At 39.6% G+C, this 25,160-nt stretch overlaps 1 protein-coding gene and 1 pseudogene across 1 annotated transcript in view; one reads left to right on the top strand and one right to left on the bottom strand.

Moving 5' to 3' along the window:
* The window catches only part of LOC143639426 (uncharacterized), an 831,269-nt gene that overhangs the window by 710,610 nt on the left and 95,499 nt on the right, over positions 1 to 25,160 (top strand).
* Positions 22,361 to 23,017, bottom strand: LOC143639436 (high mobility group protein B3 pseudogene; annotated as a pseudogene).

Raw genomic sequence — 25,160 nt, forward strand, 5'->3', positions numbered from 1 at the left:
ACCATGGTGTTAAAAATGTATCAATATTCCCTGGTGAGTTTACCAGTATCATGGATGTGTCATCTCTCCTGTGAGCTGTGACAACAATAATGATAAGATGAGAAGGATCCACAGAAGGCAGGAATCCCTCTGTGACCCATAGGCTACTGTAAGGATGTCATCTTGGTCAAAGGAAGCATTTCGTTCTGTTCATGCATGGCTGAAGATCCAGGGTTGAATGAGTGATTTGAACTGTTGTTCTTTACTTATTATACTGGAACAACCTACACAAAAATGATAGTGACTCTTCAAAATTATGTTGAAAAAAAAATAATGCTTCTTTTAGAGGCAGGGTCATGCTGGGGATATAGCTCCCCAGTAGAGTGCTTGCCCAGCAGGTGTGAGGCTGTAGGTTCAATCCTTAGCACTGCAAAAAAAAAAAAAAGTTTAAGTAAAAGGGGCTTGCTAAGTTTTGAAGGCTAGCCTTGAACTTGAGATCCTTCTGCCTCAGGCCCCTGAGTTGCTAGGATTACAGCCATGTGCCACTGAGCCCAGCTGACACTGGGGTTGAATGCCCATCATAGCTTTCTTCTCACAAAGAAACCCTAGGATTCTCCATCTCATCCTTCCCAAAACAGATGAAATTGGTCTTTCATCTGACTCAAAAGCTAGCAGAGTTTTTTTCCTCAGAGACAAAGAGCTATGGTTGCTAAAGCATTCAAAAACAATAATAATCTATATAAGACTCTTCCTGTGGTTTGAGAGTTCACTGCCATCTGTCTATGTGTATTTTCTCTTGCTCCTGAAATTCTGGTACCATGCCCATGGTCAAAGCCAGTAACTCCTATGGCTATTAGAATTTCTTCATTTCTTTACTGTTTTTCACACTTGCTTTCTGCTTTTCATGTTGCTATTGAGTAAACTCAGCTTCTTGTTCATAGCAATTATCAGTTTTTCTTCCCACTTTCCCCACTTTGGGGCTGGGGATCCAAGCCAGGGGCTCATAATTGCTAAACAGTTGTTTTAACACTGAGCTACATCCCCAGCCCCAGTAGGAAATCTCATAGTGAGAAGCAATAGGAGGTTTTGATTCTCAGGAAATATAACCCAATTATCTCTTTTGTTCTGACATATTTTTCCTTGTCCTTGTTACTGTAGTTATACCCAGAGAAGTAATATTTGGTTTTGCATGAGTAAAAATCCCTGCGTTTCCCACCAAAGGTAGTTCATAAGTTCATAGTTGCCTTTTTTTTTTTTTTTTGGTACTGGGGATTGAACCCAAGGGCTGATAACCACTGAACCACATCTCCAGCCCCTTTAAAAAATTTAGTTGTATATGGACACAATAATACCTTTATTTTATTTAATTAATTTGTTTATGTGGTGTTGAGGATCAAACCCAGTGCCTCACACATGCCAGGCAAGCACTCTACCTCTGTGCCACAACCCCAGCCCCATCTCTAGCCCTTTTTAATATTTTATTTAGAGACAAGGTCTCACTGAGTTGCTTAGCACCTCACTTTTGCTGAGGCTGGCTTTGAACTCATGATTTCCCTGCCTCAGCCTCCTGTGCCACTGGGATTATAGGCGTATGCCACCGTGCCCAGTTCACAGTTGCCTATTTTAACAGATAATAGGTAATATGTACTGCATATTCCTTTCCTTAGACCTTGAAAATAATTTTTAGCTTTTGTTCTGCTATACTGTTATTACCTGTTGTTTTTTTGGAAGCACAGCAAAATAACTTGCTACTCTTTTAAAGGTCATAAAGACTTTTTAAAAAATGTTCATTTTATTACAAAAAAATACCCTAACACATGCAATAAAGCTTGTGAAATAGCTAGGGACAGTTTTAGGCACAGACAGGGTATCTTTGTTAGTAAAATGCTAGAATGTGGTACCTACAACACAATCATATTGTGACATGCTTTCTTAATTGTGAAACAAAGTTTAAATTATATTCAAATTTAATGTTATATGGGATTCTTTTAAATTATTTGAAAAACTAATAATTAATTTAATACAAGTGGTGCCATTTGATGAATTACATCATCAGTCAACCAGATCTCTATCTTCCCTTTACCAAATAGCAGAACTTCCTATAGAATCTGGTAGACCAAGATAGGCCTTTCCTCTGAGCAGTAGTGACAAAAGTTTTTTAAATATGTGAATTGGTGGTATTTTTTGTGTACTTTTTTTTTCAGTTCTGGGAATTGAATCCAGGGGCCATTTATCACTGAGCTACACCCCCAGCCCTTTTTTTAAAAATTTTTAATTTTGAGACAGGATTTCACTAAGTTGCTTAAAGCCTCTCTAAATTGCTGAAGCTGGCCTTGAACTTGTGATCCCCCTGCCTCAGACTCCTAAGTTGCTGGAATTTTTTTTGTGTACTTTCAATAAAAAGTTAAAAGATTAGTTGGATGATTTTTTTGAAAGTTGTTTTTGTTTTTTAATATGTATTTTGCTTCAGAGAATGATTTAGTGATTTCCTGTGAAATGCCAAGTCTGTCTGCTCTGAGAGGTAGCAAGAAGCCACTAAGGAAAATCAGGGAGGGAGAGGACCCATTAGGAGGTTATAGCCCTTGTTTTCTGAGCTTTGAGCAAATGTGCAGTGAATATTATTTATGTCATTGGTATTAAAGTGCAGTTATAGCATTTTATAAATGGTTGGCTTTTTAAACATTTGGGTTTCATTGAATAATACAGCCTTCCCTGGTATCCCTGGGGGGTTGGTCTAGGACACCTGTAGATACCAAAATCTGTAGATGCTCAAATCTCTTATATAAAATGATGTAATATTTGCATAGAACCCACACAATATGCCCACATACTTCATTTTAAAATATATTTTTTCATCAGTAACACAGGTTTATTCAGAACAAAATTGCAGGGTTTCCCAGTGGTGACTGAGACCCCCTCCCATATACTTTAAATTATTATTAATTTTTTTAGACTTTTATTTTTTATTTTTTTTATATCTTTGTTTTTATTTATTTACTTTTGTATGTGGTGCTGAGGATCAAACCCAGTGCCTCACACATGTGAGGTGAGCGCTCAGCCACTGAGCTACAACCCCAGCCCATACTTTATTTATAGATTACTTATAATAACTGATAAAATGTAAAAGCCCCATAAATAGTTGTTATACAGTATTGTTTAGGGAATAATGGAAAAAATGTCTGTTCATGTTCAATGTAGACAGTTTTATTTTTCCCCACATATTTTTCTCTCATAGTTGATTGGATCCCTAAATGTAAAACCTATGGCTACTGATGGTAACTACATATTACAATGGTTTGATTTCCAAGATTGATCCATTTAAAATATATAATAAACATCTTATAGATAAATAAATATACCTCTTCCCTCTTTTTGGGGGTGGTGATACCAAAGATTGAACCTAGGGTGCTTAACAACTGAGCCACACCCTCAGCCTTTTTAAAAATTTTATTTAGAAACAGGGTCTTGCTAAATTGCTTAGAGCTTTGTTAAGTTGCTGAAGCTGGCTTTGAACTTGTGATCCTTCTTTCTCAGCCTCCTGAGACATTGGGATTACAGGCGTGCACTACCAGGCCTGAATCCCCCCCCCCACCCCTGCCACACACACACATTTTTGACACTATAGGATGATATTGAAATGTTCCATAGTGGCTCTTCTTTTTACTTACCTGTAACAGTATAAGCACTAATTCACAGTTACATATTTAAGTAGCAATGGGAATATGTTCATAATGAGTCTTCCCTTTGACATTTTATATTATATAAACACTATGGAATGAATCCATTGCTGTTGCCATCACCATATGTTTTGCTCATCACTTATGTTTTTTTCTGTTAGTTTGTACATAGCAGAGCAAGCACTGGAGTTAAGACAGCTGGCTTGAATCCCAGCTTACTAACCACATGGTGCTTAAAACATAGCAGCGGGCATAGGGCCACATATGCCCATTCTCTGAAGTTGGGTATGATGATTACATTTATAGCCTAATTTGCTTTTTTTTTTTCCCCTGGGATTGAACTGTTTACCACTGAGCCACATCCCAAGCCCTTTTTTATATTTTATTTAGAGACAGGATCTTGCTGAATTGCTTAGGGCCTTGTTAAGTTGCTGAGGCTGGCTTTGAACTCATGATCCTACTGCCTCAGTCTCCCTAGCAGCTAGGATTACAGGTGTGTACCACTGCACCTGGCCTAACTCAAAATACTGAGACTATGTTTATTATATAACTAACTATAAGTTACTGTATAACTTTGGTGCAATTATAAGTTTGATAAATGTATATGATTAAAACCTTCCATTTAATGGTGGCATACACCTGTAATCCCAGAGACTTAGGGGCTCAGGCGGGTGGATGGTAAATTCAAAGCCAGCCTCAGCAACTCAGCAAGGTCCTAAGCAACTCAGCAAGACTGTCTCTAAATAAAAAATAAAAAGGGCTTGGGATGGGCTGAGGTTGTAGTTCAGTGGTAGAGCACTTGCCTAGCACGTGCGAGACCCTGGGTTCAATCCTCAGCACCACATAAAAATAAATAAATTAAATTAAAGGTATTATGTCCATCTACGACTAAAAAAATATTTTAAAAAAAGAATTTTAAAAAAGGGGCTTGAGATATGGCTTAGTGTTTAAGTGCCCCTGATTTCAATTCCTGGTATCAAAACAACAACAACAACAAAACAAACAAAAAAGAAAAGAAAAAACCCTTTCATTCACACTAGGTATAGTGAAGCATGTCTCTACTTCCAGAAACAAGAGGATTACAAGTTCAAGGCCAGACTGGGCAATGTAGGAAGACCCTATCTCAAAATCAAAAGAGCTAGTAATGTAGCTCAGTGGTATAACTCTTGCAAGGCCTTGGGTTCAATCCCCAGTAGTACAAAGACATACACACTCATGAAGAAAACTTAGAGTTAAATAAGCTTTTGTCCTCTTACTAATCCCCCTCCACTGAGTTGGTATCACTCCAGTGGTATGTAAGTAGTCTACCACTGAGCTACATCCGCAGCTGTCAGTCTGTCAAAAAGATATTTGAACATGCAACTGGAAGGGGTGGGGTGACCTCAAACTTCAGAACAGACATTGAGTGCAAAAAGGTGGCCACCTACAAAGGAGAAGCCATGACAAACACTGGTACAGGGGCATGTAGGTAGACAGTGCCCTACATCTGTGCATACCGAGGGAAGGGCACACCATTCATTGCTCCCCCAAACTACCAGTGCTATAGAATAATATTGGCCATGTTACCAGAGCACTCACTATAGTAACATTTTTAGGGCATATATTTTACATGAGCATGAAAATTTTCATCTGTTGGCCTGCTTTCGGATTTTGTTTAATGCAACAATATGTTTTAACTTTGGAAAGGAGAAAATAATGGTAAACTAGAGACTGAGCACATAGTCTTTACTTTGGGTATAGGTGTTTGCTCACAGCTCCTTCCACAACAAGCCTGACTTTATTTATGTTTTTGGTACTGGGGCATCTAACCACTGGGCCACATCCCCAGCCCTTTTTAAATATTTTATTTAGAGACAGGGTCTCACTGAGTTGCTGAGGCTGTCTTTGAACTCGAGATCCTCCTGCCTCAGCCTCCCAAGCTGCTGGGATTATAGGCATGTGCCACCACATCTGGCAAGCCCAACTTTCGATGGAAGAAAGGACATTGTGAGTCCCAACCCATGAATGAGATATTGGACAAATCACCTTACAGTTCAGCATCTCCGTTTCCTGACATGTAAGGCTGTGCAGGACGTTTGATTTAGGTTGTTATTGGCTTAGTTAATCTCCAAATACCCTTTTCACTGTAAAATGCCTGTGATCAGGGGTTGGATATGTTGTTCAATGCATATAGTACTTGCATAGTGTGCAAAGTCCTGGGTTCCATCCCTAGCACCTCAAAAAAAAGTGTCTGCATTCGTGGATCATACACATGCACAGATTTCTTTTTTTTAAATATTTTTTTTTAGTTATAGATGGACACAATACCTCCATTTCATCCACCCATTCTTATGTGGTGCTGAGGATTGAACCCACTGCCCCATACCCATGAGGCAAGAGCTCCGCCACTGAGCCACAATCCCAGCCCACAAATTTCTTTATTATTTTATTATTGTTTTAATTTTATTTGTTCTGTTTAGATATATATGACAGTAGAGTGTATTTTAACACATTATACATACATGGAGTATAACTTCCCAGTCTTGTGGTTGTACACGATGTGGAGTTACGAGGCTAGGGGTATAGTTCAGTGGTAAAGCACTTACCTAGCACATGTGAGGCACCGGATCTGATCCCCAGCACCACATAAAAATAAATAAATAAATAAATAAATAAATAAGTAAGTAAATAAAATAAAGGTATCTAAAAAAGATGTGGAATTACACTGGTTGTGTATTCAAATATGAACATAGAACAGTAATATCCAATTCATTCTACTGTCTTTCCTATTCCCTTCTTCCCTCCCTTCCCTGCATAAATTTATTTACATTGAATTTCTTCTAGAAAATTTACAGTTATGTTTTCTTGTTTTCTCTCTTATAATACCTTAAATTTTACTCCACATTTGAGCTCCCAGTGGGTTCCTGACCACTAACACAGTGCAGGGTTCCATCCCTCCTGGGTGTTGACACATTAAGGCAATTCTATATAGGAGGCTGATGTAGGAAACTGTAAGATAAGGTGATTGGAAAGATGTTTCATCAAAATGCCAAAGCATGCAAAAGCATATCCTCCCTCGCATTTACGCACAATGATGTCAAGTGGTCAAGCAGTTCCTAAGCAACCGTGCGGAGGCGGTTGCTAGGCTGGCTTGTCACATGTCCACTGATTTAGTTGGAAAAGAAACCGTGAGCTCAAATACATTCAGATAGTTTATTGCTTAAAGGGACAGTAAGAATAAGGCCATCATGATGTCAGTTCCCATGTCCCCAGTACCACAGGATGACATTAAACTAGAGAAGCCAGGTTATGGACAGCACAGGTGATGGGGTCACTCTGTCATTGTGTGCGTGTGCGTGTGTGTGTGTGTGTGTGTGTGTGTGTGTGTGTGTTGCTGGGGATTAGTCTCAGGGCCTCCCAAACACTAAGCAAGTGCTCTACCACTTGGCTACATCCCCAGATCTCAGTCTGTCATTGAAAGGCTAACCCTATAAACTACAGTCAAGCAGTTTTATAATACTTATGGAAGCCTGCAGCTGGGTGACAAACATAGTCAAAATAGAAAGTCTCATATCTCCCTAGAACCATGGAGGCCAGGAAGCTTGTCTTGCCTTGTTCTGGGAAAATAAATCTCAGGATGTTCTGCCATAACTCAAGTCAGATTTCAGTCAAGCCTTTCCCTACATGGGAAAATGTCCTGTATGGAGATGTGCAAGTTTGCCATGGTGTCATGGCAGAGCTGTTCTCAACAACTGTACCTTACAACCTTTTGTGGACCCAAGTGAGAATTCCTTTTTTTTTTTTTTTTTTTTTTTGGTACTGGGGATTGAACCCAGGGGTGCTTAACCACTGAGCCACATCCCCAGCAACAACCCCCCTTTTTTTTATTTTGAGACAAGATCTCACTAAATTGCCAGAACTGGATTTGAACTCACAAATCTCCTGCCTAGGCCTCCTGATCCACTGGGATTACAGGTGTGAGACACTGTGCCTGGCTCCCAGCTGAGAATTCTTTTTACCTTTTTTCTGGGGTACTGGGGATTGAACTCAGGGGCACTCAACCACTGAGCCACATCCCCAGCTCAATTTTATACTTTGAGACAGGACCCTGTCCAGAGCCAAAGTAGCTAAGTATGTTGTTAAACTAGGTGCAATAATAGATACTGTTAATGGCATGAAACCTGCTCTGGCTGGCCAGCAGGAAGTTCAGTGTGATGTGATTTCGCATCACTATTCATAAAACAGAGTTTAGACTGGTTTGTGTGTGGCAGGCAAGCCCAGAGCTGGCATTCACTTATAAAATGGTACTGGAGATTGAACTCAAGGGCATTAACCACTGAGCCACATCCCCAGCCCCTTTTTGTATTTTATTTAGAGACAGGGTCTCCCTGAGTTGCTTAGGGCCTTGCTAAATTGCTGAGGCTGACTTTGAACTCACAATCCTCCTGCCTCAGCCTCCTGAGCCACTGGGATTACAGGCATGTACCACTGCACCTGGCTATAAATATTATTTATTAAAACAGGAATAAACCAATTTTGTGTCCCCTATGAAAGCAAACCCTTTGAGTGAAGTTAAATAATTCCTGCAAAGTAGGTTGAAGAAGTATTTCTGGAAAGAACAATTTTTGCTACTGCTACGGTCTAAATATTTGTGTCCTTCCTAAATTCATATGCTGAAATCCTAACCCTAAGGCAATGAAATTGGAAGGTGAGATGTTTTAGGAGATGATTAGGAATTAGTGTTCTTATAAAATAGGCTCAAGGAATATTGCTGACCCCTTCATGTGAGAACACAGGGAGAAAGTGCCATATATGAACTGGGATGTGGCCTGCCACCAGACACAAAATATGCCAGTGCCTTAATCTTGGACTTTTTAGCCTTCAAAACTAAAAATGAAAAATGTTGTTGTTTATAAGTACTCTGTGAAAGGTAATTTGTTGTGGCAGCCAGCATGAACCAAGAGCTGTCACAGCCAGAGCAGCTCCACCACTGTAGCTTGCTCAGGGCAAACTGGGTTTTGCTAATAGATTTGCAGAGACCTCAATAGCAGCATCTGTTGACTTGGGGTCTAGGACACGGTTACCAAAGCATTCTGAGATGACAGGCCAGGCCAAGTGTCCTAAAGGCAAGTGCCAAGAAAGCCTGACGGTGCCTCCCGCTGTGTCAACATTCCAGTTTTCTTTCCTTTTGCCAAGTGATCAGTAAAACTAGAGTCTGAAAGCAAACTTGTTTTCTAATCTTCCTCATACTTTCTCCATACTATGTCTAGACCTCAGTGGTTAGTTTCTTTTCTTTTTTTTTTTCTTTTTTTTTTGGTACTGGAGATTGAACCCAGGGGCTCTTAACCACTGAGCCACATCCCCAGCCCTTTTTATTTTTATTTTTCATTTTAAGACAAAGACTTACTAAATTGCTTACGGTCTGGCTAAGTTACTGAGGCTGGCCTTGAACTTGCAATCCTCCTACCTCAGCCTCCTGAGTCGCTGAGATTATAGGCTTGTACCACCAAATCCAGATTCATTCCTCTCTCTCTCTCTCCCTCTCTCTCTCTCTCTCTCTCTCTCTCTCTCTCTCCCCTCTCCCTCCCTCCTTCCTTCCTTTCTTTTTTTCTTGTAGTATTGGGGATTGAATCTAGGGCCTCACACATGCCAGGCAAGCTAAAACCCAGCCCTAATGGTTTCTTCTTTGTATACCTGATGCTGTCTAGAACATCTCCCACCCCTTCACATTTGCACTGCTCTAGGGCCCACTTGGACCTATGAGCACCATTGTCAATATTTGTGACTGCCCAGACTAGCAGAATAAGCAGGCAGGATGAGAAACACCAATTGAGGTATGTGTGGAAGAGACAAAGGTTGAGTGAAAAAGTGTGGTTTGAGTCTCTTTATAGATAGTCTGAGCCTTTTCTCCTGCCCCCAATTTCATAATTAAACATTTTATTTTTTATTATTTTGGAGAGAGCACTGGGGATTGAACCCAGGAATGCTTTACCACTGAACCACATCCCCAGAACATTAATTTTTTTTAAAATTTTGAGTCAGGGTCTTGTTAATTTGCCCAGGCTGGCTTTGAATTTGTGATGCTCCTGCCTCTACCTCCTGAATTGCTGGGATTATAGGTATGTACCTCTGCACCCAGTCTATTTTTTAATTAAAAAAATTTTTTTGGTACCAGGAATTGAACCAGGGGCACTTTACTTTTATTTAGAGATAGGGTCTCGCTGAATTACTTAGGGCCTCACTAAGTTGCTGAGACTGGCTTTGAACTCACAATCCTCCTGCCTCAGCCCGCATAGCCACTGGGATTACGTGCCCAGCTATGAGTCTATTTTTTTTTTTAATGGCATTTGTATCTGTGAGTGTATGGGGCATGAAATATTCAGTTGGGTTATTTTTGCTAAAAGGCAGCACCATTTGGTTCTGACTGGATATGTTTCGAGAATCCAATAATGGACCCTCATCCATGGATGCATCCTGGAATAGTTTGTCCCCACCTGCTGAGGGGACAGGGATTGGAGTGTTACATCCTGAAAAGACACCTACTGTGATCAGTTTCTGGCAGATCTGAAGAGAAGAGGGACTTCAGGGCCTATTTGTTAGGTCCAACCAGCTTTATTGACCTGAGATGGGATATATACTTTGAACTTCTCTTTGCCAGTCTCAGGTGTCCTTGGGTTCTTGTACTGGAATCACAAGCCTTGTTTTGGGGCCCAGTCCTGCATGGTGGAGTGGTTACCACATACAAGGCTGTGTCCAGGGCACCATGGCCCTTATCTGAGCAGTTTGTTAATGCTTATCCTGAAAGCGCCCTAGGCCATGGGCATCCACACAAGTGACAAATGGGTGTGGATCTAGTACAATCTACCACCATAATGTTTGTCCAATTGAGGCCAAGAGTTGGTCATCCAGTCAACATGCTATCAGGGTAGGTCCAGGACATGCCCTGCAGCCTGCAACTTTGCCCATGCAGTGCTTTTAAAAAAATACACTTTTAATTTTGAAATAATGATAAATTCACACAAAGCTGCAAAAACAAAATAGTACAGGGCTCGGGATGTGACTCAGTGTTAGAGCACTTGCCTGGCATGCATGAGGCCCTGCGTTCCATCCCCAATATATGCCACCCCAAATAAAATACAAAGAGATTCCATATATCATTTACATAGTTTTTGCACAAGTATAGTACAATATCAAAAAGAGGAAACTAGCCAGGTGAGGTGATGCATGCCTGTCATCCCAGCAGCTAGGGAGGCTGAGGCAGGAGGATTGTGAGTTCAAACCAGTCTCAGCAACTTAGTGAGAACCTAAGCAACTTAGCGAGACCCTGTCTCTAAATAGAAAATAAAAGGGGCTGGGGATATGGCTCAGTGGTTGAGTGCCCCTGAGTTCAAGCCCTTATAGAAAAAAAAAAAGGAAACTGACACTGGTATAATCCACCAATTGTACTCAGTTTTCACCAGTTTTACCTGCGCGTGTGTGTGTATGTGTGTGTGTGTGTGTGTGTGTGTGAAGTGCATATAACAAGATTACAGTCAAGATTCAGAACTGTTCTTTGAGCACAAAGAGCCGGTGCTAACCGTTTTATGGTCCCGTTCCCTCCCTTTTGTCCCCTTGGCAACCACTAATCCTATCTCCATCTCTATAATTGTGTTATTTCAAGAATGTTACATAAATGGAATCATACCATATGAGATCTTTTGAGATTGGCCTTTTCTTCCACGCAGCATAATTCCTTTGAGATACCACTAAGCTGTTGAATTATCAATAGTTCTCTCCTTTTCATTGCTACTCTGCAAAAACGGATATATCACTGTTTGTTTATTTAACCACTCGCTGAAGACATCCTGGCTAATTCCAATTTGGAGCTATTATGAGTAAAGCTGCTAAGACCATCAGTGGACAGGTTTCTGTGTAAATATAAATTTTCATTTCTCTGGGACAAATGCCCAGGAATGCAATGCTGGGTAAATGGTAGTTATATGTTTAGTTTTATAAAAAACTGCTAAAGTATTTTCTCCTACTCTGTAGCTTGTCTTTTCTTTCTCTTTAAAGAGTCTCTTTCAAGGCAAACATTTTTAGTTTGGATGAAGTGCAGTTAATTAAATTTTCCTCTGTGCTTTCCAATGTGCTTTTTGTGTTATGTATAAAAAATCAATGTGTAGCCTGAGATTCTTAAATATTTTTCCTGTTTTCTTTCTTTTCTTTGGGGGTGGCAGGGGTGGTGCTGGGGATTGAACCCAGAGGTGCTTAACCACCAAGCCACATCTCCAGCCCTTTTTATGTTTTATTTGGAGACAATGTCTTGCTAAATTGCTAAGGCTGGCCTCAAACCTATCTCAACCTCTCAAATTGCTGGGATTACAGGCAGGTGTAACCATGCCCAGCTCTTCTGATTTCTTTAAAAATTTTTAATTTGTTAGTGCTGGGATAGGTAGAGTGCTTGCTTAGCATGTATGGGGTTCTAAGTTCCATCTCCAGCACTGCAAAAATTTTTTTAAGTGTTACATTTTATATTTAAGTCTATGGTTCATTCTGGTTAATTTTTGTATCAAGTATGAGATTTAGGTTATGGTTAATCTTGGAAACCTGTGGATGTCCAATTGCTCAGCACCATTTGCTGAAAAAGCTATCCTTCCTCCGTTGAATTGTTTTTGCTCCTTTGTCAAAAATCAGTTGGGCATATTCACATGGGGATCTCTCTGGGTTCTAGACTATTCCATTGATCTGTGTGTCTGTCTTTCTGCTAGTCCACATTGTTTGGTTCCTGGAGCTATCTACTAAGCCCTAAGATCAAGAAGTATGATTCCTCCCATTTTTTTCTTTTTCAAAATTGTTTTAGGCCAGGCATGGTGGTGCATGCCTATAATCACAGCGGCTCATGAAGCTGAGGCAAGAGGATAACAAATTCAAAGCCAGCCTTAACAACTTAGTGAGACATTGTCACACACACACACACAAAAAAAGGGTTGGGGATATGGTTGAGTGGAAAAGCACCCCTAGGTTCGATCCTCAGTACAAAAAAAAAAAAAAAAAAATGTAGCTATTTCAGATCTTTGCCTTTTCATATAAATTTTAGAAAAAGCTTGTCTAGATCTATGAGAACTTGTCTGATACTTCTATTGTAATTACATTAACCCTAAATATTAGTTTGGATAGAATTTTATTTGTTTTTAAATTAAATTAAATTTATATTTATTTATTTATTTACCATGTGGAGTCTTCCAATCCAAGAACATGATATATCTCTCCATTTATCTGATAGCCTCTGATTTCTATCATCAATATTTTGTCAATAATAGCATACAGGCTCTGTACATTTTTTTTAGTACTAGGGATTGAACCCAGAGATGCTCTACCACTGAACTATGCCCTCAGCCCTTTTTATTTTTTATTTTGAGATAGGGTCTTGCTCAGTTGCTTAGGGCTTCACTTAGTTACCAAGACTGGCCTTGAGCTTGTGATTCTCACATCTTAGATTCTCAAGTAGCTGGGATTTCAGACACGCATGTGCCACTGCATGGATCTTCCTGTACATATTTTGTTAGTTGTATCCCTAAGTATTTCATCATCCTTGGAGTAATTGTATGTGATATTGTGAGAGTTTCTTTTTGTTTTTTGCCTTTTTTGTTTTGGTGCTGAGGATCAATCCTAGGATCTTGTACATGCTAAGCATGTCTCTACCACTGACCACTGGGCTGTACCCCCAGCCCCTGGTATTGTGTTTTAAATTTGATTGTCAGTATATAGAAATACTATTTTGTGTGTGTGTGTGTGTGTGTGTGTGTGTGTGTGTGTGTTCCAGTAAAACTTTATTTACAAAAACAGGCAGTGATCCATATTTGGCCACAGGCCATGGATCCCTTCTCTAGGAGAACATAAAAGTGGATATACTTAGGATTTCTTTTCAAAGGCAGTTTTCTGTTTTTATTAAATGGACAAAAAAAAATACTGAATTTTTTTTTCCATTTGAAAAAAATTTCTAGTATATTGTTCTCTTTAGTACTATTATGGATTCTTTTAGTCCAAAGTACATAGTACATAGGCTAATGCATATTTCTATGGTTAAGCATATCAATTTGTATCAATTCTGAATATATATATATATATATATATATATATATATATATATATATATATATATTAGGGTGGACATAATACCTTTATTTTATTTTTATATGGTGCTGGGGATCAAACCCAGTGCCTCACCCATGCTAGGTGAGTGCTCTACTATTTGAGCTACAACCCCAGCCCCTGAATCCTTTTTATATGCATCCTTATCAAATGAAATAAATCCAATACTTTTCCCCTGGATGAAGCATTTAGACAAAAGATCTCTCATGGCCAAAAATGCAAGCAGCCTCCCTGTCTCTTTGTCATACATAAGTCCTTTTGTATCTTCTTATGCCTCAGTTCTTTCATATATTTATTTTTTTGCAGTGTTGGTGCTGGGGATTTAACCCAGGGCATAATTTATGTTGTGTAAGTGCTGTATCACTGAGCTACATCCCCAGTCATTTTTATTTTATTTTTGAGACAGGGTCTTGCTAAATTGCAAAGGCTGGCCTCAAACTTGAGATTCTCTGTCTCAGCCTCCCAGCAGCTGGGATTACAGGAGTGTACCACTGAGATCAGCTTTTGTTACTGATTTCTAATTTGATTTCACATGATCAGGCAATTTATGATTTCAATTCTTCTAAATTTGCAGGGATTTGTCTTATGCCCAGGTAATGGTATATCTTGGTGAATGTTCCATGGGCACTCAAAAAGAACATATATTTTGTTGTTATTGGATCTCATGTCCTATAAATGTCAATTAGATTCTGTTGATTGATGGTATTGTTCAATTCTTTATCATTGCTGTATTTCTCTTTAGTAGTTCTCTTAGTGCTGAGGATGAGGGTTGATGGCTTTTGTTAGAAATGTGAATTTGTCTACTTCTTGCATTCCAATCAGTTTTTGCTGCTTCTTTTTTTCTTTTTTGAGATAGGGTCTTACTATGTTGCACAGTCTAGATTTGAACTCCACAGTCCAAGTGGTCCTCCTTTCTCAGCTTCCTGGATTCATGTCTTTTGAAGCTATTTTGTTTCATGCAAGCACATTTAGGATTGCCATGTCTTCTTAGTGGATTGATTTTCTTTGTCACTGCGGGTTGATTTGTTCTGAAGTCTGCCTTTAAAATTTATGTTGCATGGTACATTTTTTCCATCCTTTTATTTTTAGCCTACCTATGTCATTATATTTGAAGAGAATTTATTTGTGTATGGTGCTGGGAATAAAAACCAAGGGGCTCAGGCATGCAAGGCAAATGCTCTACCACTGAGCTTCACCCTAGCTGAAGTGAATATCTTAGAGATAGCATATAGTTGGTTGTCTTTATTTAATCTACTCTGTCAATCTCTTGTAATTGTTTATCAGGACCATATATATTTAATTAGTGATATGTTTGGGCTTCTGTCTGCTCATGTTTTTCTCTATGTCATTTAAGTTGGGTAATTTCTACTGTTCTGTTTCCTTTTTTTTTTTTTTTTTTTTGGTGGGGAGGTACTGGGGAGTGAAGTCAGGGGCACCCACCACTGATCCACATCCCCAGCCCTATTTTGTATTTTATTTTATTTTTTCTATTTTGTATTTTTTTTAATATTTATTTTTTAGGTGTAGATGGACACAACACAATGCCTTTTTTTTTTTTATGTGGTGCTGAGGATCGAACCTGGATCCCACCCGTGCTAGGCGAGCGCTCTACTGCTGAGCCCCATCTCCAGCCCTATTTTGTATTTTATTTAGAGACAGGGTCTCACTGAGTTGCTTAGGGCCTCACTGAGTTGCTTAGGTTGGCTTTGAATGCGTGATCCCCCTGCCTCAGCCTCCTGAACTGCTAGGATTACAGACATGCTCCACTGCACTGGCTATTGTTCTGGTTTCAAGATCACTTTTCTTCTGTTGTATTTGTTCTGCCATTGTTTTTCACAAAATTTACATTTCTATATTTTTCAGTTGTATAATTTCCATTTGGTTCTTTTTTATATCTTCCACTTGGTGACATTTTTAAAATATTTATTCTTAAGTTTTAGGTGGACACAATTTCTTTATTTTACATTTATGTGGTACTGAGGATTGAACCCAGTGCTAGCACTCTACCACTGAGCCACAATCCCAGCCCACATGGTGACATTTTCTATTTCTCTTTTCCAGTTTGAAATGCTTTTATAATGACACTTTGAAATCTTTGTCAGATAACTCCAGAATCTGATTTGTTTTGATTTTGGCTTCTTATTGTCTTTTTTCATGTGCATTGTGACTTTTCTGGTTTGGAGTATTTTTTTAATGGGTTTGGGTGTCACAAACTTTTTTAAAAATATTTTTTAGTTGTCAGGCTGGGATTGTGGCTCAGTGGTAGAGTGCTTGCCTAGCATGTGTGGGTTTGATTCTCAGCACCACATAAAAATAAATAAAGGGCCATAAACAACTAATAAAATATTTTAAAAATAATTTTTTAGTTGTCAGTGGACTTTTATGTTCCCCAGCCCTTTTTATTTTTTAATTTTCAGACAAGATCTTACTAAGTTTCCCAGGCTGGCCTTGAACTTGCAACAGCCTTGCTGGGATATAGGCATGTGTCATCATGCCTGGCACTGTTTTTTTTTTCAATGCTGGGGATTGAATCCAAGGCCTTGAATATATTAGGCAAGTGCTCTATCATTGAAATATAGCTACAGCCCAGAGGGGATTTTTAAAGTTGTAGATGGGCACAATACCTTTATTTTACTTATTTAAACATTTTAAAAATGGATTTGGGTGTCACAAGCTTTTTTAAAAATATTTTTTAGTTGTCAATGGACCTTTATTTTTATTATTACTGTTTTAAATATTTATTTTTTTAGTTGTAGTTGAACACAACATCTTTATTTGATTATTTATTTATTTATATGTGGTGCTGAGGATTGAACCCAGGGCCTTGCATGTGCTAGGCCCAGCCCCCATCACCTTTATTTTTATCTATTTATATGCAGTGCTAAGAATTGAACCCAGTGTCTCACACATGTTAGGCAAGCGCTTTACCACTGAGCCACAACACCAGCCCCTATTTTATTTATTTTTATGTGGTGTTGAGGATCGAATCCAGTGCTTCCTGTGTGCTAGACAAGTGCTTTACCACTAAGCCACAACCCTAGCCCCCCAGAGTTTTTCTTTTAAAGTACTTCCTGGGCTGGGAGTGTAGTTCATTGGTAGAGTGCCTGCCTGGCATGCACTAGACCTTAGGTTAAATATCTAGCACCATAAAAATAAAAATAAAATAAAACAATCCAACTCTATTAGGTTTCTGTTTAAATCAATGATTTTTTTTTTGGTACCAGGGATTGAACTCAGGGGCATTGATCACTGAGCCACATCCCAAGCCCTATTTTATATTTTGTTTTATTTTTTTCTATTTTGTATTTTATTTAGAGACAGGGTCTCACTGAGCTGCATAGCACCTTTCTTCTGCTGAGGCTGGCTTTGAACTCAGGATTTTCCTTTCTCAGCCTCCTGAGCTTCTGGGATTATAGGCATTTGCCACTGCACCTGGCTCAATGATCTTTTTTTTAAAGTGGTTTATTCAGCTCACAGTTCAGGCAGTTGAAAATCCAATCAGTATGGCACCAGATCTGGTGAGAATGCCCCTGGCTATGTCACAACATGGCAGAGGGCATCACAATGGAATTACACCAGGAGGGAGAGATCACTTGGTGAGATGGGAAGCCAGAAGTGACTTGGAGGTCAGGCTTGCTCTTTTATAGCAACTTGCTCTTTTGGTTGTTGTTGTTTTGTGCTTTTTTTTTTTTTTTTTTTTTTTTTGGACACTGGGGATTGAACTCCACTGAGCCACATCCCCAGCCCTTCTATTTTTTTATTTTGAGACAGGGTCTTGCTAAGTAACTTAAGTCCTGGCTAACTTGCTGAGGCTGGTCTCAAACTTGCAATCCTCCTGCTGCTGGAATTACAGGTATGCACCACCATGCCTGGCTAATACATTATTTTCATGTGACTGAGTTGAGGAAGCTAAGTGGGCTCCTGTGTGTGTCTTATCCTATTGCCACTATTTTAATTGTGGCATTTCTTCTTTGGGAACATTCTGTATAATCAGGGGAAGTGCTACATGTGCCTAAAATATTTATTCTTACCATACTTTAAGCATCATCAATTTAAAGCATTGGGTGTGTATTGGTCAAATAAACCATGGCACGGTTTGAATAAGCATCAACTGTGGTGAGGTACCACAGATTAGCCAACAGGACATAACCATCCAATATAGTCCATTTATTAGGAGCAAGGGGGGCTAATGTCCTATGTAACCAGGACTCACAAGACCACTGGGCCAGGTCTTGACAGAAGTTGCAGGTCTGGCATGCAATGGTGGTTTCTGTAACAGAAACAGAATTTTCTATTTTGTAAGAGACAGCGTTTTTTGTTTTTTTTTTTTTTCTCTTGACTTGCAGAAGGCCTGAATGTTGTGAATTCACTCACATAGATATGAGAAACTGCTTGGTGAGCAAGACTCTGGATTTGTTGGGATTGATCAGCTACCCCTGCTGGTAGAGCTGAGATGAAGCCAGACTGAGGCTTTTGAGTAGCCAATCCATAGGACATTATTTGGGAGTCAGAGGGTAGAGTCACTTGCACTGAATCTTGACTGGTGATGAATAGCATGGAGAGCTCCCCATGCATGCTTTTTACATGAGGCAGTGTCCTGAAAAGAGAAAAAGGATGAGCTATGGGATTCCACGGGGTCTCCTCATATCCTTGAAGTTGGTCTGTACAGTTCCTCTGTTGTTCTCCAAAAAGGCATTGTGGCTTTACTTGGCCCCATGTCGAGTGCCCATTTGTCAAACTGTCAAGCAATCCCTAAGCACCAGTGTAGTTAAATTTGGTTCATCACATTTCCATAGATTTAGCAGGTATACAGACAACAAGCCCACGAGAATTTATTATGTACAGACAGTAAAAGCAATGTCAGTATTGTTTTACTCCTCACAGACTTCCTCCCATGGGACTACACTGAACCAGGGGTGACAGATGACAGAAAACATCCATGGTGGCTTGCTCCATCATGGAGGATCCTCTTCTAAACTATAGATAAGCTATTTAATAGACTTGCACAGAAGTCTTTGGCTATAGCCAGGCACGGTGGCACATACCTATAATCTCATTGATTTAGGAAGCTGAAGCAGGAGGATCCCAAGTTCAAGGAGAGCCTCAGCAATTTGACTGAGACCCTAAGCAATTTAGCAAAACCCTGTCTCAAAATAAAAAATAAAAAGGGTTGGAGATGTAGCTGAGTGGTAAAGCACCCCTGAATTCAATCCCCAGTACTAATGGGGGAAAAAAGAAATTAAATGTATAAGATTATTCTATTCATAGATAATTTCAATTTAGAGGTCCTTTGCATTCCCTCATTTGTCCTTTGTACAGTTGCTGTGCATTAATAGTAATTTTTTGTAAACCTTCAAGAGCTATAAACAAAACAGTTCTCTGTTGCCAGAGACTTATATTTAAATAGATATTATGAGCCAAACATCTAAATTAATTTCTTTCTTTCTCTCTCTCTCTTTTTTTTTTGAACTAGAGATTTAACCCAGAGGCATTTTACCACTGAGTCACATCCCAAAACCCTTTTATTTTTAATTTTGAGACAGGTTCTCCAAAAGTTGTTGAGGACCTTGCTAAGTTATTGAGGCTGGCCTCAAACTTGTGATCTTCGGAGTTGCTGGGGATTATGGTATGTACCACAACGCCTGACACATTTAAATTTCTTTTAACACATGATTAGCTGTTTATATCTTCTATACTGCAGGCAAGTTAAATTCAGATTCTTATCCTCAGTTTTTAAATTTAACTGGATTTTTTTGGGGGGCGGGGGTACTGGGGATTGAACCCAGAGGCACTTAACACTGAGCCACATCCCCAGGCCTTTTGATTTTTTTGAGACAGGGTTTTGCTGAGTTGCCTAAGGCCTCCCCAGATTGCTATCACTGGCTTTGAACTTGCAATCCTCCTGCCTCAGCCTCTTGAGCCACTAAAATGGATTTTAATAAGTAGTTCAGGGCTGGGGATGTAGCTTAGTGGTAGAGCACTTGCCTAGCATGCTGGAAATCCTGGATTCCATTCCCAGCATTATAAACAAACAAATGAAAAACCACTTTGTATTGTTGTTAATATTTCCATGAAGTGAAATTTTCTAATAAGGATGCATTTGAAAGCACAGGGAAAGGAAGAAACATGAGATTAAATGGTAAGAATGAGAGAAGCATACAAAAAGGAAGAAAACAAGATTTTTTTAAAAAAAACAAGATTTTTTTTTTAATTTTGAAGAACACCATGTCAATTTTTTAGACTTTACTAGTCCTGCCAAAATCTTAGGATAATTCAGCTCTAAGAATCATTCTAAGAAGATTGAACCCAGCAGTACTCTACCACTAAGCTACATTCCCATCCTTTTTTTGGGGAGATGGGTGGGTATCAGGGATTGAACTCAGGGGCACTCACCTACTGAGCCACATCCCAGCCCTACTTTTTATTTTATTTAGAGACAGGGTCTCACTGAGTTGCTTAGTGCCTCACAGTTGCTGAGGCTGGCTTTGAATTCGTGATCCTCCTGGTTCAGCCTCCTGAGCTGCTGGGATTACAGGCATGTACCACTGTACCTGGCCCCAGTCCTTTTTAATTTTTGTGTTCACACAGGGTCTTGCTAAGTTGCTGATATTGGCTTCAAACTTCCTCCTGCCTCAGCCTCCATAGTCATTGGTATTTTAGATGTGTGTCACATGCCTTGTAAGAATCTTTTTGTGTGTGCGTGCTGTGGATTGAAACCAGGGCCTCATGCATGCTAGGTAAGCACTCTACCACTGTACTACACTCCCAGCCCATAAATTTTTAAAAAATACATATTTTTTAGTTGTAGATGAACACAATATCTTAATTTTATTTATTTATTTTATGTGGTGCTGAGGATCCAACCCATTGCTTCATGTGTGTGAGGCAAGTGCTCTACCACTGAGCAACAACCCCAGTACCTTAACTTTTTTTTAACATTTATTTTTTAGTTGTAGTTGGATATGATACCTTTATTTTATTTATATGTAGTGCTGAGGATCAAACTCAGGGCCCTGCACGTGCTAGGCAAACGCTCTACCGCTGAGCCACAACCCCAGCCCCTTAATTTTTAATAATTCGAATAATCATTGAAAAAATGATGGGCTGGGGCTGTAGCTCAGTGGTAGAGTGACTGCCTTGCACATGTGAGGCACTGGGTTCAATTCTCAGCACTATATAAAAAGAAATAAAGATATTGTGTCCATCTACAACTAAAAAATATTAAAAAAATTAAAAAATGACAAGTATTAGACCTTTATTTATTTATATATGGTGCTGAGAATTGAACCCAGGGCCTCATACATGGTAGGCAAGTACTCCACCACTGATCCAAACCTCAGCCCCTATAAGAATTAGGAAGGAAAATTGTATCTTTTTTGGTAGTGTTGGTGCTGGTGATTGAACCTAAGGCCTGGCCATTCTAGTCAAGTGCTCTATGAGCTATATCCTCAGCCTGGAAGTTATTCCTTAAATTTTTGGCTTTTACTTCCCCTTTCCCTTCCCTTCCCTTCCCCCCTTCTTCCCCTTCCCCCTTCTTCCCCTTCTTTCCCTTCCCCCTTTCCTCCCTCCCCTCTCTTCCTCCTCCTCCTCTTCCTCTCCTCTTCCTCCTCCTTCTCCTCTTCCTCCTCCTCCTCTTCTTTTTTTGTGGTGCTGGGGATTAAACCCAGGGCCTTGTGCACTGTACATTTTTTTTTCTCAGTGCATCATGATTATACATAATCATATGGGAGTCATTGTCACATATTCACACAAGGTAATTTTTAAAAATGTAAATACTGCTTATTTAACTTCAAAAAACATTTCAGCATTGGAAACATACAAAAAATAACATAACATTGCAAATTGTATTTAAGTACAGAAGGTTCTTGAACTTTCACTGATGTAGTGGCTCTTTGCTTTGCTGACAATGAAGAATTCGACAGTTTGTTTGAAAACAAAGTTTAAAATCTCCTGTACTTAATTAAAAAAAAATTCAACACTTCTCATGCCAGCTGACCTCCCCTTTTCCACAACTAAGAAAGGTAACAGAATGGTATATCACTATATACAAAAACAAGACAACCTGAAGCTAAATGGATGCCCACTGTAGTGTCAACAGATTTAGCCTCACAGTGCATACCCTGAGCTACAGCCCCTCCAAAAGGCATATTCCCCCACAGCCTCAAAGCCAAGCAAGGAACATCAAGAGTGTCTCAATTGTTTTGTTCTTTTTACAAACTATAGATATATACAGTTGTAACTAAGGGCTTCTAGCCAATAACCAAATAGTTAACACCACCTTACAAATTAAAAAAAAATGCCAGAAACATTCAAATACTTTGTCACCCCAGCAGCAAAATGTACAGAGTGAGGAGAACATATTTTAAAAATGTTTGGAAATACATACAACTTTGATAGTTTCAGGGTGCCTAGGGCCACTTCCTGTAAACCACTGACAATTTCTAGAGCATATTGAGAGACTACAATATGATTGTGATCAAATTCTGTAATTGAACTAATGAGACTAACAGACGTATCTTAAATAAGATGTGTCAATCACGGACGGCGCTCCGATACTCCAAGGTATTCATAAGCAGACGGATAAACAGCTTTTTTTATTCATCCTCCTCTTCTTCTTCTTCTTCCTCCTCTCCCTCCTCCTCTTCATCATCTTCTTCTACCGTTTTCCCAGCATCTTTAGCGGGGCCCTTTGCGCCACCAAACTTTCGTTTTGACTTGTAGTCAGCAACATCCTTCTTGTATTTCTCCTTCAGCTTTGCAGCCTTAGAGATGTACGGCTGCTTTTCGTGGTCACTTAAATTTTTCCACATCTCACCCAGATTTTTTGCTACTTCTCCGATGGAGATACCAGGATGTGTGGACTTGATCTTCGGGCGGAATTCTGAACAGAACATCAAGAATCCAGACGGTGGTCTTTTGGGGGCATCAGGGTCCTTCTTGCCTCGCTTACCTGATCCATAATCCTTCATTTCCCGATCATATCGTACTTTATCTGCCTTTGCCATTTCATCAAATTTAGATTTCTCTTTCCCGGACAATGCCTTCCATCTTTCAGAGCACTTCTTGGAAAATTCTGCAAAATTGACAGAAACTTTTGGATTTTTCTTCTTATGTTCTTTTCTGAAAGTCTGAACAAAATAGGCATAAGCAGACATCTTGCCCTTTGGTTTCTTGGGGTCACCTTTAGGCATCCTGATGTCCATTTTGTCATAAGCCTCCTGATGAAAGAAAGTGCCCCTTGAATCCGATGCTGCCACCCGTCCGGTACTGCGGCCACAGGTTTCTAAGGGGTTGGGGCTGTGTGACTGGGGGTGGATGGGTGTGGCCTGCGGTTGCCTCACAAAATGTAATTTGTTACATATGCACACCATATATATGGTACCTAGTACCCACCCCACCCCCTTTTTTTCCAGTACTAGGTATTAAACCCAGGCCTACTCTACCACGGGGTTATACCCTCAGCCCTTTTAATTTTGTTTTAAGACAGGTTCTTTTTGATATTTTTTGGCTAGCTCCAAACTTGTGATTCTCCTTCATTAACTTCCCAAGTAGCTGGGATTATGGGCCGGTACCACCACACCCATCTAGGAACCATCATTTTTTAGGGAACAAATTGCTGTCGATTTGGTTTCGTTGTAATGACAACCTCAGCTGGCATCATGGACCACCAAGAAGCAAACTTGGAGGTAAGAAGTGGGCAATTGATTTCATCAGGTATAGCCTGGGCTACTTCATGTCCTTAGTTCTTTTATCCCTCCTTTAGAAGCTGGGATCCTCTTTTAGTGCTAACCCTATGAGCTCTTCCTCCTGCAACCCCAAGAAAATGGCTGTTCAAAGTACCATCAGTGTCAGGCAGAATAACATTTGTGTTTGGAGGACTATCAAATATACAGACTATGTTTGGTATCAAAGTGGTCAGATACTTAAAAGAAAGATGTGATTTCAGCCAAACTGCTTCAATTAATTAAATATACAAAAGTTCAATTTAATAGGGGTGAAGGCAGGAAGTAATACTCTTTTTTAGTGGTATTAGGGATGGAACCCAGGGCTTGAGCATGCTAGGCAAGCACTCTACCACTGAGCCATTCCCCAACCCCATAATACTCTTCTATTTATTTGTTATTTTTCAGTTTTACATAACAGTAGAATGTATTTTGACCTATCATACATACATAGAGTATAACTTTCCATTCCTGTGGTTGTAGAGGAAGTGGAGTTTCACTGATTGTGTATTCATATATGAACATAGGAAAGTTATGTCTGATTTATTCTACTTTCTTTCCCATTCCTACCCTCCCTCCCTTCCCCTTAATTAATTCCCCCTTTCTAATTCCGGGAACCTCCACTCCTCCTTCTCTATTGTGAGTCAGTATCCACATATCAGAGAGAACATTCAGCCTTTGGTTTTATAGGATTGGCTTATCTCACTTAACATGATAGTTTCCAGTTCCATCCATTTACCAGCAAATGCCATAATTTCATTCTTCTTTATGTCTGAGTAATATACCATTGTATATATGTACCACACTGCTGGGAGCCATCAGCCAAGTAGGTATGACAAATTCCTTGCCAGCTTACTCCCATGCTGTCTAGTGGAAAGACTTCTGAAAGGTGACCTTGCTCAAGGACCAGGGCAGGATCCGTGTTTAGGGTGTTCCCCCTTTAGAATAGGGCGGTTTAGCATAATAGGAGATTAGGGTGTTCCCCCTTTAGAATAGGGCAGTTTAGCATAATAGGAGATTAGGGTGTTCCCCCTTTAGAATAGGGCGTATCCTGCTGCTGAGTTCCTCTTGAGTGCTTAGGGTCAGACAGTATATTTTGGGAGACAGAAGCCCATGCGGGGGATTTTGGCAGAGAGTGGATTTGGGAGAAGTGGATTTGGGCAGAGAACGTGGATTCCCCCAGAGCGTGTTTGTAGAAGGCCGGTGTGAGTTCGGGAATAAAGAATTGCTGTTTGAATCTACAAGCTGTGTGGAGACTCGTGATTTGTGCCCAGCCAGAGACTGCGGCACCACACCATGATACTCTTTTTATTCACATTAATGTATGACAATCTCCCAAAATGTGATACAAAGCCCCAAATAGAAATGGGATTCCCCTCCTGAGAACCTTAAGTTCGGGTGTCTACATAGTTATAAGGCTAATGGACACACACACACAATCATATGTGTGTATGTATATGATATATATATATATATATATATATATATATATATATATATATATATATATTAGTATCATATATATGCTAATGGCTAAAGTATACTGATATATGTGTGTGTGTTTGTGTAAATCTATGCTTTAGCTATATTCTGCCAGGTGTTTAAGGGCAATTGGTCAAAACTGATCTTGTGTGCTGGGGTTGTGGTTCAAATTAGAGTGCTCACTCACCTA

Source organism: Callospermophilus lateralis, chromosome X (genome assembly GCF_048772815.1).
Source record: "Callospermophilus lateralis isolate mCalLat2 chromosome X, mCalLat2.hap1, whole genome shotgun sequence".
Lineage (NCBI taxonomy): Eukaryota > Metazoa > Chordata > Mammalia > Rodentia > Sciuridae > Callospermophilus > Callospermophilus lateralis.